This window comes from Chiloscyllium plagiosum, chromosome 19, assembly GCF_004010195.1.
Source record: "Chiloscyllium plagiosum isolate BGI_BamShark_2017 chromosome 19, ASM401019v2, whole genome shotgun sequence".
NCBI lineage: Eukaryota > Metazoa > Chordata > Chondrichthyes > Orectolobiformes > Hemiscylliidae > Chiloscyllium > Chiloscyllium plagiosum.
The window spans coordinates 21,190,172-21,215,156 of record NC_057728.1 but is presented as its reverse complement, the minus strand read 5'-3'; the positions used below and the strand labels follow the sequence as shown (position 1 = coordinate 21,215,156).

The 24,985-nt window shown below is 39.4% G+C and overlaps 1 protein-coding gene and 1 long non-coding RNA gene across 2 annotated transcripts in view; one reads left to right on the top strand and one right to left on the bottom strand.

The window, feature by feature from the left end:
- The window catches only part of LOC122559578 (ninjurin-2-like), a 229,489-nt gene that overhangs the window by 162,160 nt on the left and 42,344 nt on the right, over window positions 1-24,985 (top strand). The gene's annotated exons all lie outside the window — the stretch shown is intronic.
- On the bottom strand, window positions 2,707-23,589 carry LOC122559580. Its single transcript, XR_006314474.1, has 5 exons — window positions 23,502-23,589; window positions 22,992-23,061; window positions 14,997-15,191; window positions 13,586-13,702; window positions 2,707-3,054 (listed from the first exon to the last, which is right to left on the bottom strand). It is a non-coding gene; the product is annotated as an uncharacterized LOC122559580 (long non-coding RNA).

The following is a 24,985-nucleotide window of genomic DNA, read 5'->3' as shown; positions in this document are numbered from 1 at the left end:
TCCCTAGGACCTTACCATTAAGTGTATAATTCCTGCTAAGAATTGATTTCCCAAAATGCAGCACCTCACATTTATCCGAGTTAAACTCCATCTGCCACTTCTCAGCCCATTGGCCCATCTGGTCCAGATCCTGTTGTAATCTGAGGTGACCCTCTTCGCTGTTCACTACACCTCCAATTTTGGTGTCATCTGCAAACTTACTAACTGTACCTCTTACGCTCGCATCCAAATCATTTATGTAAATGATATCTGTTAAATCTTTGAAATCCAGACTAGCATTAAAAATAGAACAAGTATCATAATAAAACATTCCAGTTCCCTTGGCAGAACAAATGTTCATTTCTATTTCAAAGTAGAGTGGTGTTCCTGTGTATCTGTTACCCTTGCTATTGCTGGTTTGGAATTTTGGAAGTATCCCATTTTAAATGATGGATGAAAATCTGATTTCCTTTCACACACCACTTTCACCTGATAGTGCACTGTTTTTGAAGCTCATTAAAAGCTTGCTACTTTAAGATTAACTTGCTTGGCCACTTCAGTAGGCACATAGGTATTAGTCATTTTGTGTGTGACTGGAATCACAGTTGGTGAGTCTTGTTGATTGAAAACAGCAATGGTTTCCTTCCTTAAAGCAAATTTGGAAATTAGCTGCATTTTATGACAACCTGGCATCATTATGGCCACATTTCTGGCCACCAGCTTTTCATTTTCAGACTTTAGAACCTGAATTTAAATTTTCAAACCACCAGGTTTATGGAGGAGAAGTCCAGCAACATTACCACTATATGACCCAGATCAAATCTCTACCCTTCTTCCTATTTCTGTAAACCTCACCAAGTATTATGAATGCACTCTAGCTCCTGTGTTTAACTGGATGCAGGTACTGGGCATCAACTGGGAAATCATTTGGGCTTTTATAAATGGGGACTGACTGGAATTAAGTGTTGGATTTAGGAAGTCCTCATTTGTAATATTTATTTCTGTGAATAAATACTGTCAGAAATGTGTCAAGATTGGCTCCTGTTTTATCTTCCATCACTGGGCTTTCAGGATAGTGTCACTCCATTCCAGATTAGACTGGTGCTGGAAAAGCACAGCAGGTCAGGCAGCATCCGAGGAGCAGGAAAATCGACGTTTTGGGCAAAAGCCCTTCATCAGGAATAGAGGCAGGGTGCCTGCAGAGTGGATAGATAAATGAGATGAGGGGTGGGGGTGGGGAGAAAGTAGCATAGAGTACAATAGGTCAATGGGGGTGGGGATGAAGGTGATAGGTCAGAGAGGAAGGTGGAGTGGATAGGTGGAAAGGAAGATAGGCAGGTAGGATAGGTCATGGGGACAGTGCTGAGCTGGAAGGTTGGAACTGGGGTGAGGTGGGGGAAGGGGAAATGAGGAAACTGGTGAAGTCCACATTGATGCCCTGGGGTTGGAAATGTTCCGAGGCAGTCCTTGTTTTTACCTCACTCCATTCCATTCTACCCCATTTTCTCTTCCTCCAAGTCTGGCCACTTGTGCCGTCTCTCCTTTTGCTGCACTATTAATTCAGCTATGCTTCAGCTGTCTAAATCCCACATTGTGGAAGCATCTTCTAAAACTGCACTTTCTGTCCTCTACTAATGAAATCATCTCTTTGGCTTTCCACTTCACCTGTTTCTTTGACTTCACATTCATTTTTATCTGATTGCAGCCCTCTGAAGCACATTTGGACATGATTCTATGTAAAGGGCCAATAGATAAATGCAAATTATTGTTAGGAAATACATCACAAGCAGACTTGCCGGCATCACAATATGTCAAGTAAATGGATAATGTATGCAAGCAACTTTTCCAATCATTTACAGACTCATCGAAGAACTAATTAAAGGCTATATCTTGAAGTGAGAAGACGAGCATGATTATTTTAAATCAAATAGCCATTGCTTAGAATTACACTGATAGTATCTTTGAGTTGAGCTAGCTTATTGATAGATCAGCTAGCTCTTTTCTGGAGGAGATGCTGGAGATGTGGCTGGAGTAAGCAGACAGAATCATCAGCAGGAGCACTGCCCCTTACAGGTAGAGACAGTGCTACGTGATGTTGAATGATGTCATGAAAACAGGAAGGAAAGACGAATGCTGTAAAACCTCCCCAGCCTTCTCCTCCACTATATTTCTCAGACCAACTCATCTTAAGTTCCACTCATTCCTCCTTCGCCAGACAACCTTCTTACATTCCCTCTGACAATCACCACACACACTCAATCCTACCCCTCAAATCACCCACCAAAAAAAAGGCTAACATCTCCACCATGCTACACAACTCATTTTTAACACAAGTCTTTATTCCCTCTTCTTGTAGTGAAGAGAGCACACAGCTCCGGCTGAGACAGACAGTTGGGGTTGGACTTGCGTTTGTGACCACATTGACTACAGTGGAGGAGCAAGTGCTGAACAGGCATTGGACCAAGGACAAGCTTAGGGAGACAGTCTAAATGGGAAGTCCAATAAAAACAGAAAACATGAGCAATACTAAGTAGGCCAGGCAGCATTTGTGAAGACAGAAACAAAATTAATATTTTGGGTAAATTAACTTTCATCAGAACTCAAATAGAAAAATGGTGGAAACGCCCTGCAGCTCAGGTAGCATCTATGGAGAAAGAAATGAAATTATGCATTTTGATTCAATAATCTTTTGTCAGAACTTTTATTTCAGATTTTCAATCATGCTCCATCATGATATTCCTCATTGGGTTGATTCCAATGAAGTATGGTGGACAATTGCTCTGTAATGACACATGGTTCCTGTGTATGGACAATATACAATCAGTGTTGGTCCACAGATCTTTGAACAACCAGACCATTTCTGTTGAAGTCCTTTATCGACAGCTGTTGAGTAGCCATAGTATAGCCCACGAATGTCGACCCCCATTGTGCACAGTGATATCCATTATAGAGTATCCTGCTGCTCCTGATAGAATTGCTCTTTACGACCTTCATTGTGGTCATGTGGACTCAAATTGTGGTAGGTCAGGAATCGAGTCCTCAGGTTTCTCCCCATTGTAATTCTTATAAATCACACTGGAATGAAGTGGATTGGTAATTTAACAAGACTGTATAAAAGTCAGTGTTTTTCTTCAAAAGGGATTTAATCCATCTGGACTCAAAACTCATTTGATCCTGGGCATTTCAGTGAGCTTGTTACATGTTCAAATCCAAAACTAGCTGAAAGAGTTCTTAGCAACCTGTGGTAATAGTTTAACATGATCACATCAGAGATCATGATTTGGAGACTGGGGTGTACAAAGTTAAAAATCACACAACACCCGGTTATAGTCCAACAGGTTTAATTGGAAGCACACTAGCTTTCGGAGTGTCGCTCCTTCATCAGATGATAATGGAGGGCTCAATTGTAATACAGAATTTACAGCAAAAATTTGCAGTGTGATGTAACTGAAATTATACATTGAAAAATACCTTAATTGTCTGTTGAGTCTTTCATCTGTTTGAATACCATGATAGTTTCACTTCTTCCATGAAAGAAGTGAAACTATCATGGTATTGAAACAGATGAAAGACTCAACAGACAATCAACTATTTTTCAATCTATAATTTTAGTTACATCATACTGTAAATTTTTGCTATAAAGTCTGTGTTTTAGGATTGAGTCCTCCACTATCACCTGATGAAGGAGCGACACTCCGAAAGATGGTGTGCATCCATTTAACCTGTTGGACTATAACCTGGTGTTGTGTGATTTTTGACATCAGAGATCCTAAGTGTAGCAAACATTTCATGTAAGACCCTGACAGCTGCCTATGTTCATTGACAAAAATAGTCAATAATAATAAGACAAGACTGTCCATGAGCATAAATAAGTTTGTTGTCTCTCGTTCTAATAGTCTGGTGGGGAAGGTAGTGGGAATCAGCTATTCTTGCTGTTCATGTTGGTAGCTACCAACCTGTCAATAGAGGCAGACAGGCATAATTTGCTGCAGTGATGCACTTGCTGCATCAAACAGGATTCTTTCCTCTCTTTTCAAGTTGTTAAGCTATTCCTTTTTTCCTTAGGAAAACCTGACTGTATTCTTGCTCCTTCCCTTCACTTACTCCTTACAGTGTTTCATCTACAACTATCTGCTCAATCCGTTCCCCTACCATCATCCCCTGTCTTCAGCATAAACACCATTTTTGCTGAGCTATAATCAATTCTGAAGAATAGAAACTCGACTCAAAATGTAAACTGTTTTTTCTCTGTAGATACTGTCAGGGTTTATCCAGCAATTTCTGATTTTATTTAAGATCTTCAACATCTGCATTTCTTTATTTTGTTTCTTACAGGACCTACTTTGCTAAGGTCTCTGGCCTTTTTTTAAGTGTGACTGGCTTTCTCTCTCTTTTCCTAGCTCATACTGCATATTTTTTCCAGCTTCTTGATGAAGGTTATTTGTGAAGTGCTGTGATTGCTTTGTTTCTGCTTTCACTGCTGCTGCAGTCTCTCTTTGTTTGCGAACATGTTTCAGCTGCTGATTGACTGTCTGTGTCTTCTTAAAATGGTAATGGTCTCTTTTCAATACATTCATTCTTATGGTTCTTTTAGAATTTTCTCCACATGATGCGGTCTCTGTGTGGAATTTAAATCTGTGCCACTGCAAACATGTGGTATTCACCTGTATACCAGTACCACTGACAATATGTGATCCTGGATTTAGGGGTAGTTGAGTTTGTTTATTAACTTTGTTTATATTTTGTCTAGGGTAAGTTTAATTATTAGTGGTAGAGGATAGACCATTGACAAGCCAAAATGGAAGATGCACTTATCTTGTTTAATAAGACGGTTTATTATGTGATAGTTATAAGCACAGTTTATATTACTAATCAGGCATAATTACTAAGGGCTCTCAGGAGCTGTTCCTTATGAAGGCCTGTGTTGTTTGGTTTATTATTATATATTGAGAGTTCATGAGTGCACTAATAGCAAGCTTCAAGCAAAGGAATATAAGTAATTTCATATAGTACCTTTCATGAACTTGGGATAAGCACTTCACAGAGGTAGATGAATGCCTGGACAATTGTATTCCAGTATATGCAATAGAACCTTGTTGAAATCAGTTAAACTTTCTTTTAAGAACCTGCAATATTAACTGGTTGAAAGGGGCTCAAGAACTAGTTAGAAACAAAGATGATCAAATGTTCAGTAGAGTCCAGTTTCTAATAGTTTTGAATGCAACTTGTCGCTTGAAGTTATCTTGCAAGTTTGAACTCTTTGCACCATTTAAACGTTGCTTAGACCAGTTCTAACTTGTCCCCAAGCTTTGCAGAAAACAACAAAAACAAGTTACATTGTTTTCAAAAAAGCAAAACTTCTTAAAAGATATGTAGACTTACACAAATCTTTATTTAAAAGGACCAAGAGGCCCGTTGAGTGATGTTTGTGCTGTGAAATGTCCTCAGCAATTTTACTTACAGACCTGTTGATGGGTAGAGTGAAGTGGCTGAAAACATTTTGTCATCTTAGTTGTGCACATCAAGGTTATTAATTGAGAGTTACCCAGAACTTAAAATACCTAAGGACCGTAGGCAAATTTACTTCTGAAAGTACACCAAAATGTTCAGGAAAATGCAGTCATGGGGACAATAAATTAGGAAAAAAGAATCCCTTTAAATTAAGTTGGTGAGCAGCTCCTCCTCCAACCACAGATTGTTTCTCTCCTGGACTTACTGCTGATGGGAGGAGCAGTGAACAAGTACTGACAGTGAGAGAGACACCAGGAAGCACCTTTGGTGAGGTCGGGAACCAGAAAGAGGGGTGGGAGCCACGAGGAGGCTTGGACAGATGGTGGGGATTGGGATCAGGATCTTGAAGGGCCCAGGAGCCAGGAGCTAGTGAAGGCTGGAAAAGAACTGGGAGTGGGTAGTAACTGGCAGTTGGAGCCTGGGAGCTGGGATGGGGCCAAAACAAGGTTCAGGGAGCTGCCTTTGGCCTAAGTTTGAATGGGACTGTCTTTTGCTGAGGCTGACCATGTGAAGCTTTTGCTGGGATGATCGCACACTAAGCAAAAGTGTGTAGGAAGTTGGGGAAGACAATTGCAAGGGGGTTGTGAGGAAGAAGGAGGCTCCAAAGAGGGTTCTGAGGAAGAGGATGGTATGTAAAGGAGGGTATGGAGAGTAAAAGGCTTTAAGGGGTAATGGAAGAGAAGGAAGCTGCAAGGGAATTGAGGGATTAAGGAGGCTGTAGGGGTTTAGGGATTCAAAACTTGCTCATGTTAGTCTGCTAGGGTGACAGAGGAAAACCAGGGAATTATAGACTCCAACAATTTCCCCACCATAGATGTTAGGCTAACTGGTCTGTGAATTGAAGAGTGTGGTACTGGAAAAGCCAGCCAGTCCAGACAGCATCAGAGGAGCAGAATCCAAGAATCCTGTGCCTCGGATGCTGCCTGACTGGCTGTGTTTTTCCAGCACCACACTCTTCAACTCTGATCTCCAGCATCTGCAGTCCTTACTTTCTCCTAATTGGTCTGTGAGTCTACAATCAAGGATAGGATAACTGATCACCTTGAAAATTTTTGATTAATCAGGGAGAGTCAACATGGACTCATGAAGGGTAGGCCATGCCTGACAAACCTCGTTGAGTTGTTTGAAGAGGTAAAAAAGGTGGTGAGCAGAGGTAAGTGGATGAATGTTGTTTACATGGACTTTTAGAAGGCTTTTGATAAAATCCAAGAGACTAAGGTGAAAGCCCATGGAATTGAGGGCAAAATACTGACATGGCTAGGAAAATGGGTAGCTTGGCAGGAAACAGAGAATTGGAATAATAGGTATGTACTCAAATTGGCAGGACATGACTAGTGGTGTCCTGTAGGGATCTGTATTGGGCCTCAATTATCCACAGTATTCATTAATGGATAATTGAATATTCATAATTGGATATTGGCATAAAAAGTCAACTATCCAAATCTGCTGGCAACACAAAATTGGGCTGTAGACAGTATTGACGACAGCAAAAAATTACAACAGGACATTGATAGATTTGGTAAATAAGCAAATCTGTGGCAGATAGATTTTAATATGCGCAAGTGTGAGGTTATCTCTTTTGGATCAAAAAAGGATAGATCGAGGTCTTCTTTTAGAAAGTACAAAGTTAACTATAGGCAATATCCAATGAGATTTGGAGTTTCAGGTGCATAGCTCTTTAAAATGTCACAAATAGGTGAAGAAGTAATCATGAAGGCTAATGGAATGCTGGCTTTCATATCTAAAGGGCTGAAGTACAGGGACACAGATGTTATGCTTCAGTTATACAAAACCCTAGCTAGACCCTTTTAGAATACTGTCAGCAGATTTGGGTATCACACTTTAGGAAGGATGTTAAGAGCCCAAAGGGACTTCAACACAGGATTACAAGGATGATACCCAGACATCAGGCATTATGTTGAGAGATTAGATAAATTAGACCTTTATTCTCTAGAATTTAGAAGGCTAAAGGGTGATCTAATTAATGTCTTCAGGATATTGATAGGGAAAGATAGATAGACAAAGATAAACTATTTCCACTGGTCAAGACTTCTAGAACCAGGGGCATAGTCGAAAGATTAGGGCCACCCCATTCAGGAGAGATGTTAAAAAGGCACTTCTACACGCAGAGATTTTGAACTCTCTTTCTCAAATGATGCTCAATGTTAATTCAATTGTTAAATTTAAATCCGAGAAAGACAACTTGTATTAAGCAAAGTATATGGACCTAAGGCAGTCTTTGGGAGTTAGACAGTTCAGTCATGATCTTATTGAATGGCAGACTAGGCTCGAGGGGCTGAATGGCCTACTCCAGTTACTGTGTTTCCAAGTTGGAAGCTGCAATGGGGAGAGAACAGTTTTAAACAGGTAGTACTCAGCCAACTAGGAGCAAGGAAAGCTTGGAATCATTGAGTAATTAATTCCTTGCTAATAAATGTGGAATCTCGGTGTCAAAGTTCCATATGTTCAGGAGATTCTTACAGCAACAGGTTGCAGTGGATGCTGTTGTGATTGTGTCAATTGTTAAATTTAGATCTGAGATATAGTAAAAATAGCATTGACTGATTGATTAAAATGTTCCAACTTGATGTGTATGCAACAGAAATGCATTCACTGTGACATTACCAATGTGTGGAAGGCATACTTAGGGTGATAACTTTTTATGTACAGAAGCATGTCTACTTTATTTTGAAAATAACTTATTAAAATTATCCAAATTAATCTGTTCACATCAAAAAATCTTTACCATTAATTATGTGATATTCTACAAATAATTGATGTGTCCACAATGCCTATGCTATTCACTTTGCTGAGTGATGGATATTCAACTAATTGCGGTACTTTCAGCTTGGTATAATCAGTTTACTGAATCGTAAATTCTGTATAATATACAAGCAAACTACAGACATTTTCAATCTGGACCAAATTATTGGGACCATCCTGTGGTTGATAGGGTGCTGTAAGACATCAGTGACTGTTTGGATATTATCCTTCCTGACGAATACACTCAAAATAGATGAAAATTTCACAATATCTCCTTTAATTGAATTTGCAAAGTTTTCAAATTGTAATAACTTTCATCATTCGAAGATAAGTCATTTTGTTCTCTGCAAAAAGCATTCTGTTCAGGGAAATGCTTTCTGTATAAAGCAGTCATGGATTTGTTTTCAGAAACAAAAACATAAGTTGCTGGGAAAGCTCAACAGGTCTGGCAGCATCTGTTCAGAGAAATAACAGTTAATGTTTCGGGTATGGTGACCCTTCCTCAGAACTGTTCTGAGGAAGGGTCACCATACCCGAAACATTAACTCTAATGCTGCAGACCTGTTGAGCTTTTTCAGCAACTTCTGTTTTTGTTTCTGATTTACAGCATTCACAGTTCGTCTGGTTTTTAATGGATTTGTTTTGTTAAGGAATAACATCTAAGAATACGCATATATTTTGTTGATCTCTTTATAGTTAACGTGCACAAAGATAATTGTGCAGTACATTGTGGTATTGATGTGGGATAGTGGTCTCAATCTTAACTAGGGCAGGTTTTATGAAGTAGTGAAGAGATTTGTTACACAAGCGCTAGAAGTCTAGGTTTCAATGCACACTGTCGAATCTTGATTTGAATAGAGATGGTTGCCAGTTGGGAGTCACATACTAGGATGGAAGTGATCAATAATCTGGAGAGGTGTGATTATATTCACTATTACTCCCTAAATTTTTAGTCATTTATTTTTTTAAATAAAGTTTTAAAGCTTATGTTGCATTTTGAAGAAAACTTTACACTTTATTGGAACCATGGGGTGTCATTCCTAAAATTTGTTTGAAGATCTGGGACCTATGATGGCCATATTTATTTCTTACACATAGTTGTCCTGAGAAGGCATTGGCAAGTATTGTAGTCCTTATTTCAGTGATGTATCCATCTGTCAATATACTTCCTGACTTGAATCATAGGATGCTTTAGAAGTATCCCATTTGACCCATCACGTATGTGCTGGCTCTCTTTAACAGCAGTTCAACTAATCTTGCATATGTGTCTTTTAGGTGTAGCTCTTAATTTTTTTTCTGTTTAAGTGCTTCACCAATTCTGTTTTGAAAACCCACAATGAATCTGTCTCCATCATACCCTCATGCACTAATTCCAGGTCCTCACTTGTAATGTGACAAAAAATGTTCTTTCTTATATCACCATTGATCCTTTATCCTTCCCAATCACTTTTAATTGGTGTCCTTTTGGTTCTTGACTGTTTCACTAATAGTACCAGTTTCTGTCCATCTGCTCTGTCTGAGCCCTTCATTATTTTCAATATGTTTATCAAACTTTCTCTCAATATTCTCTTCCATAAGGAAACAAAATTATCTATATAATCGAAGCCCCTCAATCCAGGAACCATTGTCATTAGTCTTTTCTGTCCCTTCTCTAAAATCTTAGCATTAGTCCTAAAAGGTGTCCAAAATTGGACACAAAACTTCAGTTCAGGCCAAACCAATGTTTTAAAAAGCACAATGTCTTTGCTATTGATTCTATCTCAGGTGAACTTTTTTTTTGGCTAAGTGTGAGTTGTGTCAAGTTTTTTGTAAGAATTCTAACGATAAGGCTTAGTGTGATTTCTTGCCATATGCTCACCAGACACACCTCACCCTTATGACATTCTTCAGTCTGATTTTTATCTCCATCTTACTATGCACTATTCCCAGAACAACAGAGATTCATAAAGTCATAGTCATAGAGTTATACAACACGGAAACAGACCCATTGGTCCTGGGGTTCATGGTGTATCATTCTTTGAAATTTGCATCGCAAGTAGACAGGGTGATTAAAAAGGCATTTAGCACACTTGCCTCCACTGCTCAGTCCTTTAAGTACAGGAGTTGAGAAGTTATGTTGAGATTGTGCAGGGCATTGGTGACACCTCTTCTAGAGTACTGGGTCTAGTTCTGGTTGCCCAGTTTTCGGAAGGGTATTATTAAGCTAGGGAGGGGTCAGAAGAATTTACTAGGATATTGCCAGGTCTGGAAGATTTGAGTTATAAAGACAGGCTGGATAGACTGGGACTTGTTCCACTGGAGCACACAAAGTTGGAAGGTGACCTTATAGAACAAAGAACAAAGAAACTTTACAGCCCAGGAACAGGCCCTTTGGCCCTTCAAGCCTGAGCCGATCCAAATGTACTGTTTAAACTTGTCGGTCAATTCCTAAGCATTTGTATCCCTCTGCTCCCCACCTACTCATGAATCTGTCCAGATGCATCTTAAATTAATCTACTGTGCCTGCCTCTACCACCTCTGCCGGCAACACGTTCCAAACACCCACCACCCTCTGTGTGAAGTACTTGCTGCGTGTATTCCCCTTAAACTTTCCACCTCTCACCTTGAAAGCATAACTTCTGGTTATTGAATCATTCACTCTGGGAAAAAGCTTGCCTCTATCCACCCTGTCTATACCCTTCATGATTTTATAAACCTCAATCAAGTCCCCCCTCAATCTCCTTTTTTCTAGTGAAAATAAACCTAACCTACTCAACCTCTCTTCATAGCTCGCACCTTCCATACCAGGCAACATCCTCGTAAATCTTCTCTGCACCCTCTCCAAAGCGTCCACATTCTTTTGTTCATTGTATAATTTGCTCTAGAATTAGTCTTGCCTAAATGCATCACCTCACATTTTTCTGGATTGAAAGCCATCTGCCACTTTTCCACCCAACTCTCCAGTCTATCTATATCCTCCTGTATTCTCTGACAGTCCTTTATGCTTTCTGCTACTCCACCAATCTTTGTGTCATCTGCAAACTTGCTGATCATGCCAACAGTGCCCTCTTCCAGATCATTTATATATAGTTTAGTTTATGTATAGTGGCAAGAAATTTATAAAATCATGAGGAGTATTGCGTTTGGTAGGTGTCTTTGCCCTAGGATGGGGGATTTCAAGACTGGGGACACATTTTTAAAGTGAAAGAGATTTAAAAATGACATGGGGAGCAGATTTTTTACACAGAGAATGAACATTGTGAGGAAGTGGTGGATGTGCAATTGTTACAATCCATAAAAGACACTTAGATAAGTACATGAATAAGAAAGGTTTGGGGGGATATGGGCAAGAGCTTCAATGTCCTCAACTTTCTCCTCGGATGGCTCCTCCTGTTCCATCTGTTTTGACACTAAAGCAATTTCAGTGAGCAGTTTCAACTCTAGCTACCTGACTCAGTTGTGACATCTGGCCCTCGATCTATGTGTTTATTTTGAAGAGCTTAGGCAGCATCATTCAACATAATTTCAAAATCAAATGTGAAGAGGTGCATTTTGTTCTTTTTTTTATTCAGAGAGGTTGAGACCGAGGTGGGGACATGGTCTGTTTCAAGCCAATAAAGTAAACAGCTTGGGTTTTTTAAAAGATGGAACAATAGAAGCAGCCTGAATAGGTGGGGTCAAGCTCCCACATATGGGATTTTTAGTTTAGCTTTCAGTAGTTGTTGGGGTTGTGAAAACTGCTTCATCTCTCTCTCTCTCTCTGTCTCTTTGCTACAGCTAAAAGCTTGAGTTCTCTTCCTGCTGCGAGAATTGCATGTGAGACAATCTACTTTACTGACTTTGCCTTTGGCACGGATGTGCTTGTCAGATGTTACTATATTAGAATAGTTAATGATTAATTTATTATTTTGTTAAGTATTTCAATTGAGTTACAATTAAGCCAATTGCTTTCTTTTCTTTTTATTGTGTGTATATTTTAACTACTGTGTATGAATAAAGTGAGTTTTACTTTAAGCCTGTAGTTTGACCAATCGAATTGCACCTGAAATGCAATGCCTGCCACTTGCCTTTAAAATAAGATAAAGTTAGGATCTAGGTCATCTCTTGACCTGTTTTGAAAGGATTTGGTCTGTTCCATAATCTAAAAATGTTCAGTCAGAAGTTGAACTAGAGTTCTTTTGTCGCATTACTTTTGACATGATTAGCTCATTCAAAAAGAGAAGCAATTCTACTATTTTGTACCCCTTGGAGATATACAGACAACTGTAGTGTCATTTTGATACGATGAGTCTTCCACTATAAAATGAACATTCATCGAGAATTTAGCATTTCATCAATTGGTTTCTCATCCTGCTACTTCTACTATTTTCCTGCCAACTGTGATTTTTAAAAAAAGTGAGTGCAATGCCTAACATTTATTTGGAAGCATATTTAGTTTAACATCAGATTCAGTTCCATGAAGCATCACAACTACTCAGAATGGTGATAGTAAAATAACAAAAATAGTTAATGGTTAAAATTGATTTTCATACCATATTAATAGTACATACGACATTAAAGGCAGTAATACATTACTGTATTTAAAGAAGTATTTCTTTACAAGGAAATACATAGCAAATATTGAGAAAGGAAAGCTTGCTGTATTTGTACAGGGCTTTGGTGAAACCACAGTACAATTTAATCTATGTTCCTAAGAAAGGTACTGCTTTTGAGAGAGTACAAAGAGATTACATTAGATTGAAACCTTGATTGAGAAGGCTATACGAGGAGGAGAGATTGATTGGAATGGGCTTATGCCTGCAGGGCTTTAAAAGAATGAGAGTGTTTGAGATTTTGGAGAAGATTTCTGTTCTCATTGAAGCATATAAGATTCAAATAGCTTTACAGGATTGTTGCTGCATGGCTGTTTCCTCTGCTGGAGGATCTAGACATTTTATCAGGATAAGAGACAGGCCATTAGAAACTGAAATAAGGAGCAATTGTGTCACATAGAGGATTTTCAATCTTTAGGATCCTAAACTTAATGATGGTGGTTGTTTAATCTGCTGTTTCATCAATGACCTTCCTCCATCATAAGTTGAGAACTGGGATGTGCAATTATCAGTGAATAACGTTCAGCACCATTCACGACTCATCAGATACTGAAGAAGGCCATGTTCAAATGCAACAAGTTCTTGACAATACCCAGGTTTGGGCTGACAATTGGCAAATAATATTCACATCACAAATGCTCGGCAATGACCGTTCCCAGTAAGAGACAGTCTAACTATAGCCCTTTGATATTCAATAGTGTTACCATCACTGAATGCCCCACTTTTAAAATCCAAGCAGTTGCCATTGATCAGAAACTCACCTGGACTTGCCATGTAAAGACAGAAGATACAAGAGTGGATGAGAGGCAAGGAATATTGCGATGAGTAACTGACTCCCCTGACTCCTGACTCTTGCCTCCCCAAAGCGTCTCCACCACCTACAAGACACAAATCATGATTGTGTTGGAATACTCCCTATTTGGTTGGATGCGAGCAGCTCTAACAACACTCAAGATGTTTGAAACCATCCAGAACAAAGCAGCCTCCTTGATTAACATTACATCCACTCCCTCCACAACTGACACTAGATTAGATTAGATTCCCTACAGTGTGGAAACAGGCCCTTCGGCCCAACAAGTCCACACCGACCCTCCGAAGAGCAACCCACCCAGACCCATTCCCCTACACCTAACACTATGGACAATTTAGCACGGCCAATTCACCTAACCTGCACATCTTTGGACTGTGGGAGGAAACTGGAGCACCCGGAGGAAACCCACGCAGACACGGGGAGAATGTGCAAACTCCACACAGACAGTTGCCCAAAGCGGAAATTGAACCCGGGTCCCTGGCGCTGTGAGGCAGCAATGCTAACCACTGAGCCATCGTGCCACCTAGTAGTGACACTATCTACAAGAAGCACTGTACAAGTTCATCAAAGATTCCTCGACAGCACCTTCCAAACCCATGATCACTTTGATCTAGAAGGACAAGGGCAGCAGACAAATTGGAATACCACCAGCTGCAAGTTTCCCTCCAAGCCACTCATCATCCTGACTTGGAAATATAGCGCTGTTCCTTTATAGTCTGTTAGTCAAAGTCTTGGAATTCCCTCCTTAAGGGCATTGCTTAACCACAGCAAATGGACTGCAGTGGTACAAATGGACTGCAGCTCTCTACCACCTTCTCAAGAGTAACTAGGGAGAGGCAATAATTGCTGGCAAGCCAGCAATGTCCATGTTCCATGAGTGAATAAAAAAAACTTCCTGACTGTGAATCAATTAGAAATTTTCCCGAGGGTATGAAAGGTGCTATGTAAATGCAAGTTTTTCTTCCTTCCTTCCATTCTTTCTTTCCTTCCTCTCCTCTTTTCCTCCCTACCTCCATCGCTCCCTATGCTCCCTCTTTCCCTGTCTCTGTCTTCCTCGCTTCTTTTCTTCTTTCGTTCTTTCTCAAAACCTATATTTGACTATAGCGTCATTCATTTCCACTAAACCTTTGAGTTTTTTTAATATCTGTTCACACATCTGTAAAGCATCTGAGTCATGTTAAAGTCATTATACAAAAATGCATGTTATGATGCCTGGCTTGTGAAAGATGAGGAGACACAAATGTGACCCTCAAGTCACAAAAGAGTTTCTGTCTATAGTTGTGTCAGTTGTTAATTAATCACTATGCTTACCCCATTGATATTAGACCTGCTAAGAAGACAAATGAAAGGGAAATAAGTACCTGTATAAGGAACAGTTCCAACTCTTTCTTCCTCTTGTGGCCCTTACTCAGCATCTGAATCCTCCAGCCAAGACCTAAAACAATCACTCATTCTACCGCACTACACTGTAGCAGAGTGTATTATATTCAAGATGGACTGTCACAAATTGTTAAGGTTCCTTTCACAGAATCTTTCAAATTCACGAGGTGAACTACCTAAAAAGAGAGAAGTAGGATGTGAGTAGAAATAACATCACCTGCAAATTCCTTTCCAAGTACACATCATCCTGACTTGGAATTATATCAGTGTTCCTTCACTGCCACTGGGTCAGAATTCCTTGCTAAAAGCACAAAACGACTGCAGCAGTTTAGGAAGGTGGCTCATTATCACATTTTCGAGGCAAGTTAAAAATGGGCAACAAATGCTGGCCTTCTCAGTGACATTGTCATCCAAAGAATGAAAAAAAAGAAAATCTGACCACAGAAGTAAAATGAAGATCATGGACTATGAGAAAACCTTGCTCCACTGTTAAGGTGAGGTGGTGGATATTGCTTGTTTGAATGTACAGATGCTGAATTTTACCAAGAAGTTTTGGAATGTGGAATTCCATTATCTTTTTGAACACTACTTGAGTTTGCATCCATTTTCAAAAACAAATTCCTGTTGAAATTACAGTTAATCTCCAGAATCTTTGAGAAAAGGTTGAATGATGTTGCTACTCCAGCCTGTATCCTTTTTCTTTGACTATGAGGTATTTCCAATATCAAAGGGAAAACAATTTATCAGGTGATTGCTACTAGAGGTGAATAACATTTGTTGAAACATTTGAAGATGCTTTTCAGACAAAGAGCAAAAGCCCAAGGGAAATGTATTTATTCCTTAGTGATTCTGACTATGAGATAATACTGCTGCTGCCTTTGTGGGCTAAATGACAAAGGAATAAATTAACAGGCACACCAATGAAAAAAAAGTTACAATTCAAAGGATATAGTGATTACTTAAGAGCAAGCAGTTTAATGAGTAAAATTGCCATATAATTGTATGTGGATGGGAATATTGCAATGATGACAGATTATAATACATACAGCCACAGAGTCATAGAGATGTACGGCATGGAAACAGAACCTTCGGTCCAACCCGTCCATGCCGACCAGATATCCCAACCCAATCTAGTCCCACCTGCCAGCACCTGGCCCATATCCTTCCAAACCCTTCTTATTCATATACCCATCCAGATTCCTTTTAAATGTTGCAATTGCACTAGCCTCCACCAGTTCCTCTGGCAGCTCATTCCATACACGCACTACCCTCTGTGTAAAGACGTTGCCCCTTAGGTCTCTTTTATATCTTTCCCCTCTCAACCTAAACCTATGCCCTCTAGTTCTGGACTCCCCCACCCCAGGGAAAAATCTTTGTCTATTTACCCTATCCATGCCCCTCATGATTTTATAAACCTCTATAAGGTCACCCCTCAGCCTCTGATGCTCCATGGAAAACAGCCCCAGCCTGTACAGCCTCGCCCTACAGCTCAAATACTCCAATCCTGGCAATATCCTTGTCAATCATTTCTGAACACTTTCAAGTTTCACAACATCTTTCTGATAGGAAGGAGACCAGAATTGCACGCAATATTCCAAAAGTGACCCGACCAATGTCCTGTACAGCCCCAACATGACCTCCCAACTCCTGTATTCAATGCTCTGATCAATAAAGGAAAGCATATCAAATGCCTTCTTCACTATCCTATCTACCGGTGACTCTACTTTCAGGGAACTATGGACCTGCACTCCTAGGTCTCTTTGTTCAGCAACACTCCCCAGGACCTTACCATCAAGTGTATAAGTCCTGCTAAGATTTGCTTTCCCAAAATGCAGCACCTCGCATTTATCTGAGTTAAACTCCATCTGCCACTTCTCAGCCCATTGGCCTATCTGACCAAGATCCCATTGTACTCTGAAGTAATGTTCTTTGCTGTTCACTACACCTCCAATTTTAGTGTCATCCGCAAACTTACTAACTGTACCTCTTATGCTCACATCCAAATCATTTATATAAATGATGAAAAGTAGTGGACCCAGTACCGATCCTTGTGGCATCCCACTGGTCACAGGTCTCCAGTCTGAAAAACAACCCTCCACCACCACCCTCTGTCTTCTACCTTTATAGTTTAAAAAAGACTATGGCTGCAAATACAGCAAGTATGGCTATGAGAAATAATGTAAGTGAATATGTAATGTAAAGATTAATTTAGTAATAGGTAGTAAAACTGTTCAGATTCCTGATACTACAATGTGTTCAGTCGAACAAGCCAAACACAAGATGTTGAGGGATATTGAGAGTCTGATAGAGAGAAAAAAGGAAGCATATGTCAGGTACTGAGCATTAAGAACAGGGGAGGCCCTTCAAGAGTATAGAGAGTGGAGGGGATTGCTTAAAAAAGAAATTAGGAATGAAAAGGGGGGCCACAAAATATCTTTGGCAGATAGGATTAAGGAAACCCCAAGGCACTTTATAAGTATATTAAGAGTAAGAGCACAAGGGAAAGAGTGGAACCTATTACAGACCAAAAGGGCAATCTGTGTGTGTGGAACCAGTGGATGTGGACAAGGTCTTAAATGATCTTTCCTCATCTGTATTCACAAATGGTAAAGACATTATAGCTGGAGATTTCAGAGGGATGATGAATTCTAGAGCATGTTAAGATTAATAAAGAGTAGATATTAGATGTTTTGTGGGCATAAAAGTGCATAAATGCCTGGGGCCTGATGCGATGTATCCTAGGTGCTATAGAGGCAAGGGAGGAAATTGCTGGGGCTCCGGCAAAACGTTTTATTACTTTAAGCTGCAAGTGAAGTGCCAGCTGATTGGAAGATAGTTAATGGGCTCCCTTTGTTCAGCCAGTTAATTATAAACCAGTTAGACTAACGTCAGTAGTAAGAAAGAACAGCATTAATCAAAAATTGGAAAGGCAGAGATTAATCAGGAATAGTCAGCATGGATTTATTGGAGGAAGGTTCTGTCTGACTAATTTTAATTGAGTTTTTCTGAAAAACTGACTAGGTATTATTGATGACAGTAGTGCAGTTGATGTGACTTGACAAGGTCCCTCAAGAAAGGTTGGTCCAAAATGTAAGAGCCCATGGATCTAAGACAAGTTGGCAAACTGAATCCAAAATTGGATTGAAAATAGAGACAAAAGGTGAAGGTGGAGGGGTTTTTTATGACCAGCCATGTACCACAGGAATTGGTGCTGGGACCGATTCTGTTTGTTATGTACGTTAGCGTCTTAGCTGTGAATGCAGAAGGTATAATTAGTAAGTTTTCAGATAGAACAAAAATTGGTGATGTTGTGGATGACGAGGATAGTCTCAGGCTGCAGACTGATATTCATCAGCTGGTAAATTGGGCAGAGCAATGACAAATGGCATTTAATCTTGATAATTGTGAAGTGATGCATTCTAGAAGGTATAATAAAGGATGAATATACAAAATGGATGGTAGATCCCTTGAGAATACTGAGAAACAAAGGGACCTTGATGTAAAAGTCCATAGATGCCTGAAGCACAGTTAGGCAGGATGGTAAAGAAGACATATGGGATGCTTATAATGTAGCGGGGCAAGAAAGTCTTGTTGCAATATTATAAATTCAGAAGTCATGCAATACCATGTTATAGCCAAACAGGTTTATTGGAAATCACAAGCCTTTGGAGCACTGCTCCTTCATCAGTTGAAGTCTCTTTTATAACATGGTGTCATATGACTTCTGACTTTGACCACCCCAGTCCAACACCAGCACCTCCGCACCATGACAATTTTATAAGCATTGGTTAGGTGACCATACTAATGGAAGGACATGCTGGCACTGGAGAGGGTGCAGAGGAAATTCACCAGGATGTTGCCTGGGATTGAAAGTCTCAGTTATGATGAGAGACTTGACAGTCTAAAATGGTTTAGCAAGCTACTCAGTTGTATCTTCTGAAGTCTTGATAAAAGAATAAAATTGACCACATATCTGGCATAGACTTAGACACTAGAAATGACAACAATAGACACAGGTAGTGTCAACCCTTCAAAGTCCTCCTTACCAACATCTGGGGTCCTGAGTTAAAATTGGGAGAGCTGTCCCACAGACTAGTCAATTCATATCCATGGAATCATATTTTACAGACAATGTGCCAGGCATCACCATCACATCTCTGCTTATGTCCTGTCTCACTAGCAGGTCAGACCAACCAGAAGTAGTACCATAGTGGTACACAGTCAGGAAATAGTTGGCCTGGGAGTACTCAGCATTAATTTTGAAATCCATGAAGTCTTGTGGTATTAGATCAAAATGTGAAAGGAAACCTATTGCTGGTTACTGTCTTCCTCCACCCTCTCAGCTAATGAATCAAGTTCAACCATCATGTTGAATATTATTTAGAGGAAGCACTGAGGCTGGCAAGAGAACAGAACTTACTTGAGTGGAGGACTTCTAAATTTCTTTGAAATATGAGGTTTGCTGGCCATTACTATTGGGACAAAACGTAATGTCCACCAACAAAAGTATCTCAGTCGCGTTTCTAATGACTGAGATGGCCCACTCCCTGAAATAAATAGCTGCTATTTTGGATCTGCAGCAGGTAATGAGGGTACCAACAAGAAGAAATAAACCTACTTGACCTTGGCCTCACCAATCAATCTGTTGCAGATACATCCATATGTGACTGTATTAGTAGTAATGACCACTTTTGGAGACAAAGTCCTGTCTTCGTATTGAGTGTCATGTGTGTGGCACTGCCACAGCACTGAATGGGACAGACTTCAAATAAGCCTGGCAACTCAAAACAGGGTATCCAAAGGCACCGTGGGACTTCAACACAGCAGCATTGCATTCAACCAAGATCTAGAACCTCACATCCCATTTTACCATTACCACCAAACCAGGAGATCAACTTAGTTTAATGAAACTAAGAAGCAGCACCAGCCGTATCTAAGAATTAAGTGTCAATCTGGTGAATGCAGAATTACCTATGTGCCAAAGAGTGGAAGCAATGTGTAAGAGACAATCACAGCAGGACTCCCTCAAGCCCAACTGTCTTTAGCTGCTTCATCAATGAAATTCCTTCCCTCATACAGCTAGAAGAGGGGGCACTCGCTGATGATTATACAACTTTTAAACTGTGACTCTTCAGATGCTCAACAAGTCCATGTCCATATGTAGGAAGACCTTGACAGCATCTAGATTTGGGCTGATAAGAGGCATGTATTATTTGCACCACTTGAGTGCCAGGTGGTGACCATCTCCAACAAAAGAGAATCTAACTATCACCATTTGATATTAAATGGCATTAAAGTCGCTGAATTCTCTATCACGAACAGACTTGAGGGGTGGTAGTTTGGTGTGGTTAGACTGAACTTGACTAGCCATATAAATGTATGGCTACAGCAGGTCAACGTCAAAGACTTCTATAGCAGGTAACTCACCTTCTGTCTCCCCAGTGCTTGTTCACCATCTACAACTCAAGAATAAAGAATGTAATAGATTATTCTCCACTTGCCTGGATGAATAACACTCAAGTAGTTTGAAGCCATCCAGAATAAAGCAACCTTCTTGATTGGTACCATATCTACCACCTTCTACATTCAATCTCTTCATGCACAGTGGCAGCAGAGTACAGGCATATTATCTGTCTTTATATGGCTAATCCAGATAATTTTTTGATCAATGGTACCTCCCCCAGGATGTTAATAGTGGGACATTTGGGAGAAAAAAATATAATTCTAATAGCATGAAACGTTGTGTAAAAATACATAATGAAACATGGAGATCTTGTTGAAGTTGACCCTAATTAGCAGCCCCACCCCTCAGAGAACATATAAATCTCCTGATAGACCAGCTTTGCTGATACGTTTGTTTTATAAATTAGTTGCACGGCCTGCTTTCTTTCAGAAATTTTTGCATGGTTAGTTTTCTAGGTATTTGATCTATGATCCATGGTTTAGTTGGTGCTTCGTACCTTGAGCCAGCACCTAGCCAAGATATATAGTTATTAATGTATATTAGGTTTATTACTATTGTTAAAGTTCAATAGTTAGCTCATTAAAACATATGTAAGACAGAGAGAAAAACACTGGTTCAGTGCATACATTGAAACCTTTTAGCCTTCCAGGATCCACACAGGAACATGTCCTTGTCCAAAAGGCTGTGGTATTGGAAAGTAGTCATGCGGTTTAATTCAAATTCTGGAGTTATCCACACTTTAAGTAGTGAATTACATTTATTACTTTATTATGGAAGCCTGATTCCTAAATTAAGGTGGCCTATTGGCTGAAACAGACAGGCAGTCCAACCACATCTTAGTTGACCTCTTTCAGGATTGCAGCAGCCAAAGCACTGATGGGAATAGAGCAATAAGTTTTATGCAGCTATTTTAACTTTGTAACTGTCCATTCATGTCAAGTGGCCAAGGTTAAAATCTACGAGGAGAAAGTGAGGACTGCAGATGCTGGAGATCAGAGCAGAAAATGTGTTGCTGGAAAAGCGCAGCAGGTCAGCTGCAAATGTGTTGCTGGAAAAGCGCAGCAGGTCAGCTGAAAATGTGTTGCTGGAAAAGCGTAGCAGATCAGCTGAAAGGTTAAAATCTACCCAATTATATGATAATCTATGGTGGATTAATAGGAACCCAACATTGTTCATAAATATTTGATTTTATTTATTTACTGTACATAATCATAATGGCATTGTTTAGAGATTATCCATTATTTCTTTGATTTTTCCCTGTTCTCTCATTTTTGTCATCTAACCATTTCCTATTTTTCAGATACACACTTAAATTTTATTGTATTTTTATGTTTGTTTTACTCTCTCAGCTTCTTTTATCTAGTTCCATCAACCTTGACAAAAATATTCACATCCAAATGCTCAACTCATCTATTCTCTCAATAAATCCTGTCCAACTTGTAGAACATTTTCAACATCTTGTTGCTTGATGCTTAGTTGAGGTTGTGTGCTTGTGTTTCTGTTGATTTGCTTGTTGTCTGTTAAATAGGGCCAAACTTGTTCAAGCAGTGTGTAGTGATTGGAACCAGGCAGAACCTATTAACTACAAGGTCCTTGATTGGGGTTGTTAACCTGGTCAATAAGGGAGCCCTGGCTGACAGATACAAACAGGGGATTCAGAATCGTACCATTTCAGGAGACTGACTCCAAGCTGGCTGGCCACATCCAGTGTACTGTGTATGTGTAAATAAAGGATGACTTGGTGACAGGATATTGGCCTCTGTGTAGTTATTTTACAGTGATAGTCATTTGAGTGGGTTACAGATTAGTACATTTAGGTTGTAAAAGCAGTCCTCATCCTGTTAGTGTTAATTTCTGATAATTTGGAAAATAGCTTTAACTCTAAAGGAAAGTAAGGGCTGCTGTTAAGTTTCTGTGTCACTGAGGACTTCAACTCCTCAGAATGATTTATTTTAAGCAATCCTAGAAAGTTTGTGTACATTTCGCATAGCTTAGAAAGGATGCGAGAGAATCACTTTGTTTTTAATCTGATTTATTTTCTACCAACTCTAAAGAAGCTTGAGTTAAGTTGTAAAATTTCCAAGTTTGACATAACCACAGTGCATTAACTGTTGAGAACCTCTTTCTATGTTCCAATTGCTATTATTAACACATATAAAATGTGTATAGTAAGAATATGGTCAATTGGTAATTATTCTTGTTCTGATGACATTTAATGGAGTTCAATGTTCTGCCTGCAATGTCCTCCTACATCACACTCTCCTGTTATTCCTCCTCTTGTACTCATAATACACTTAAAAATAAAGAGAAACACAGAACAACAGCATTTAAAATAAATAAAATAATCACTGCCATCTTCAATGAGGACAGCAGATATTTTTTCTGAAGACATTAAAGTGACAAGTAAGTACTTTGATTCTCTCCATCTTTTGGCAGGCCAAGGGAGTTGAATTCTCTCTAAAAATGAAAAAAGGAGCAACTACCATTCACAGTTATATTAGAACATTCTAACCTGTATCTGTCCATGAATTTTCTGAGTCCTTATTTCTCAAATTTCTCAACATGGAAACTGTTTACGATAACTAAAGAGAAAAATATGAACAAAAGCATTGACATCTTACATGTTCATTTGTTACTGGTTACCTTCCCTGAGGTAATTTAGTCAGTTGTAGGATTCGATTATATGGTTTTTTAGGAAAGATTGGTCTCAAAAAATCAATTCACCTTTTCTCATTTCTTATAAACTGCTTTCTTTTACCATTCAAATTATTCTCTGTCCAGGGAAACGCATTTACTCTGGTATCCTACCTTATGACATAATTGAGAAAATATCTAAGCCAAAATATGAAGAGGCAAATATATTTACAATTATTCTATATTTAAATAATTAAATTCCCTCATTTGTTGCATAATTTTGTATACACTTGAGCATTCTGTAGAAATGATGGAAGTAGTCCAATAATCCATAGAAACTAAACAGTTACTTGTACATACTTCTTTTGACATTAGGAGTCTTACCAACCTTACAATAAACAGTCATGAATCATTTATCATACAAAATTGTTCCTGTGCATTGATGGCACTCCGGGAGGGCTGACCGTTCAGTTACAATGCAACTGATGAGCTTGTACCTCGTAGGCATTTTATAAATCAGATTAAGCTGCTTAGATAATGAATTACATTGCAGTCTGGAAAAAATACCAACCTTGCAGAAACGGATTAATTGATCTGTAGCCAGAGTCTTGCTCAAACTGTGATGCATCTGATTACAATTAAAACGATTATGTGCACAATTTTTTCAACAATGCGTATGTAGATTTTACTTTTGTGTTTTTGTTCCTTTAATAGCTTGAGGAAGGTGCTAATGCAGCAAATACATACACTATTCCAAATCCCTCCTAGCTTGTCACTATATCATAACTAATTCCCTTTGTGGGGTTCAGGTAATTTTTTTAAGAATTGGAGAGTCTCTGCAGACCTTTAAAAATGCTGTGCAAGACCTATCTCCTGGATTGTCAGTCCCATTTTGGCACCCAAATTTTGTCAGCAATGGATACAGGTGTGGGTTGGTGTGATATATTCCGAAACAGCTTACCTCCTTCATAGGGACAATAATTTTCTAGCTTCCTGCAAGGTTTGTGGAATTGGGCCATCTTGCCAAGGACTCACACTGCTTCTGAGCTGTGTTGAACTATAACCTGGATAGGAGAACCTGTTGAAATGGAAGTTGAAAAAGTCTTGTCCATACGCTCTTGTGCCTCTCATTCCTTTCATATCAACCCATCCGTCTCCACTCAGGTCCAATGGCCCCTCATACCCTCTAAACCAACCTACACTTAAACCAGAACAATGGGTGTCTGGGCTCTCAGCCAAAAACACAGAATTACGTTTGGCTGAGAGTCCAGACATCTATTGTTCGGTTGAAACAGCTGAGCCCAGGAAAAACTCTGCTTGATTGACAACTTATTCTCCTAGATCTATTCTGTCCATTGCACACTATTGATTTAGGAGAAAGTGAGGACTACAGATGCTGGAGATCAGAACTGAAAATGTGTTGCTGGAAAAGCGCAGCATCCAAGGAGCAGGAGAACCGACATTTTGGGCATGAAGAAGGGCTCATGCCCGAAACATCGATTCTCCTGCTCCTTGGATGCTGCCTGACCTGCTGCGCTTTTCCAGCAACACATTTTCAACACTATTGATTTACACAAGATTTAAAAAGGTATCAAGTGCCCATACCTTCTGCTGTGATACCTTAAAGATCTGATGATCAAGACTTTTAAAGTATTTTTTAAAGGAAGTTATGCATTAATGAACAACTTTTTAAGTAAATATTTTAATTACTACCATTATTCTCGTGTGGTTTATTGGTTTAGTAAAGAGTGCACAGAAACGCTAGAGGTTGATAAGGGCGATAGGAAGTATATTGGGAGATGGATACAGAAGCATGAGTTGGCATGAGTGAGGTATATTTGGGAAGATGAGAGGTTGTAAGTGTTGAATGCT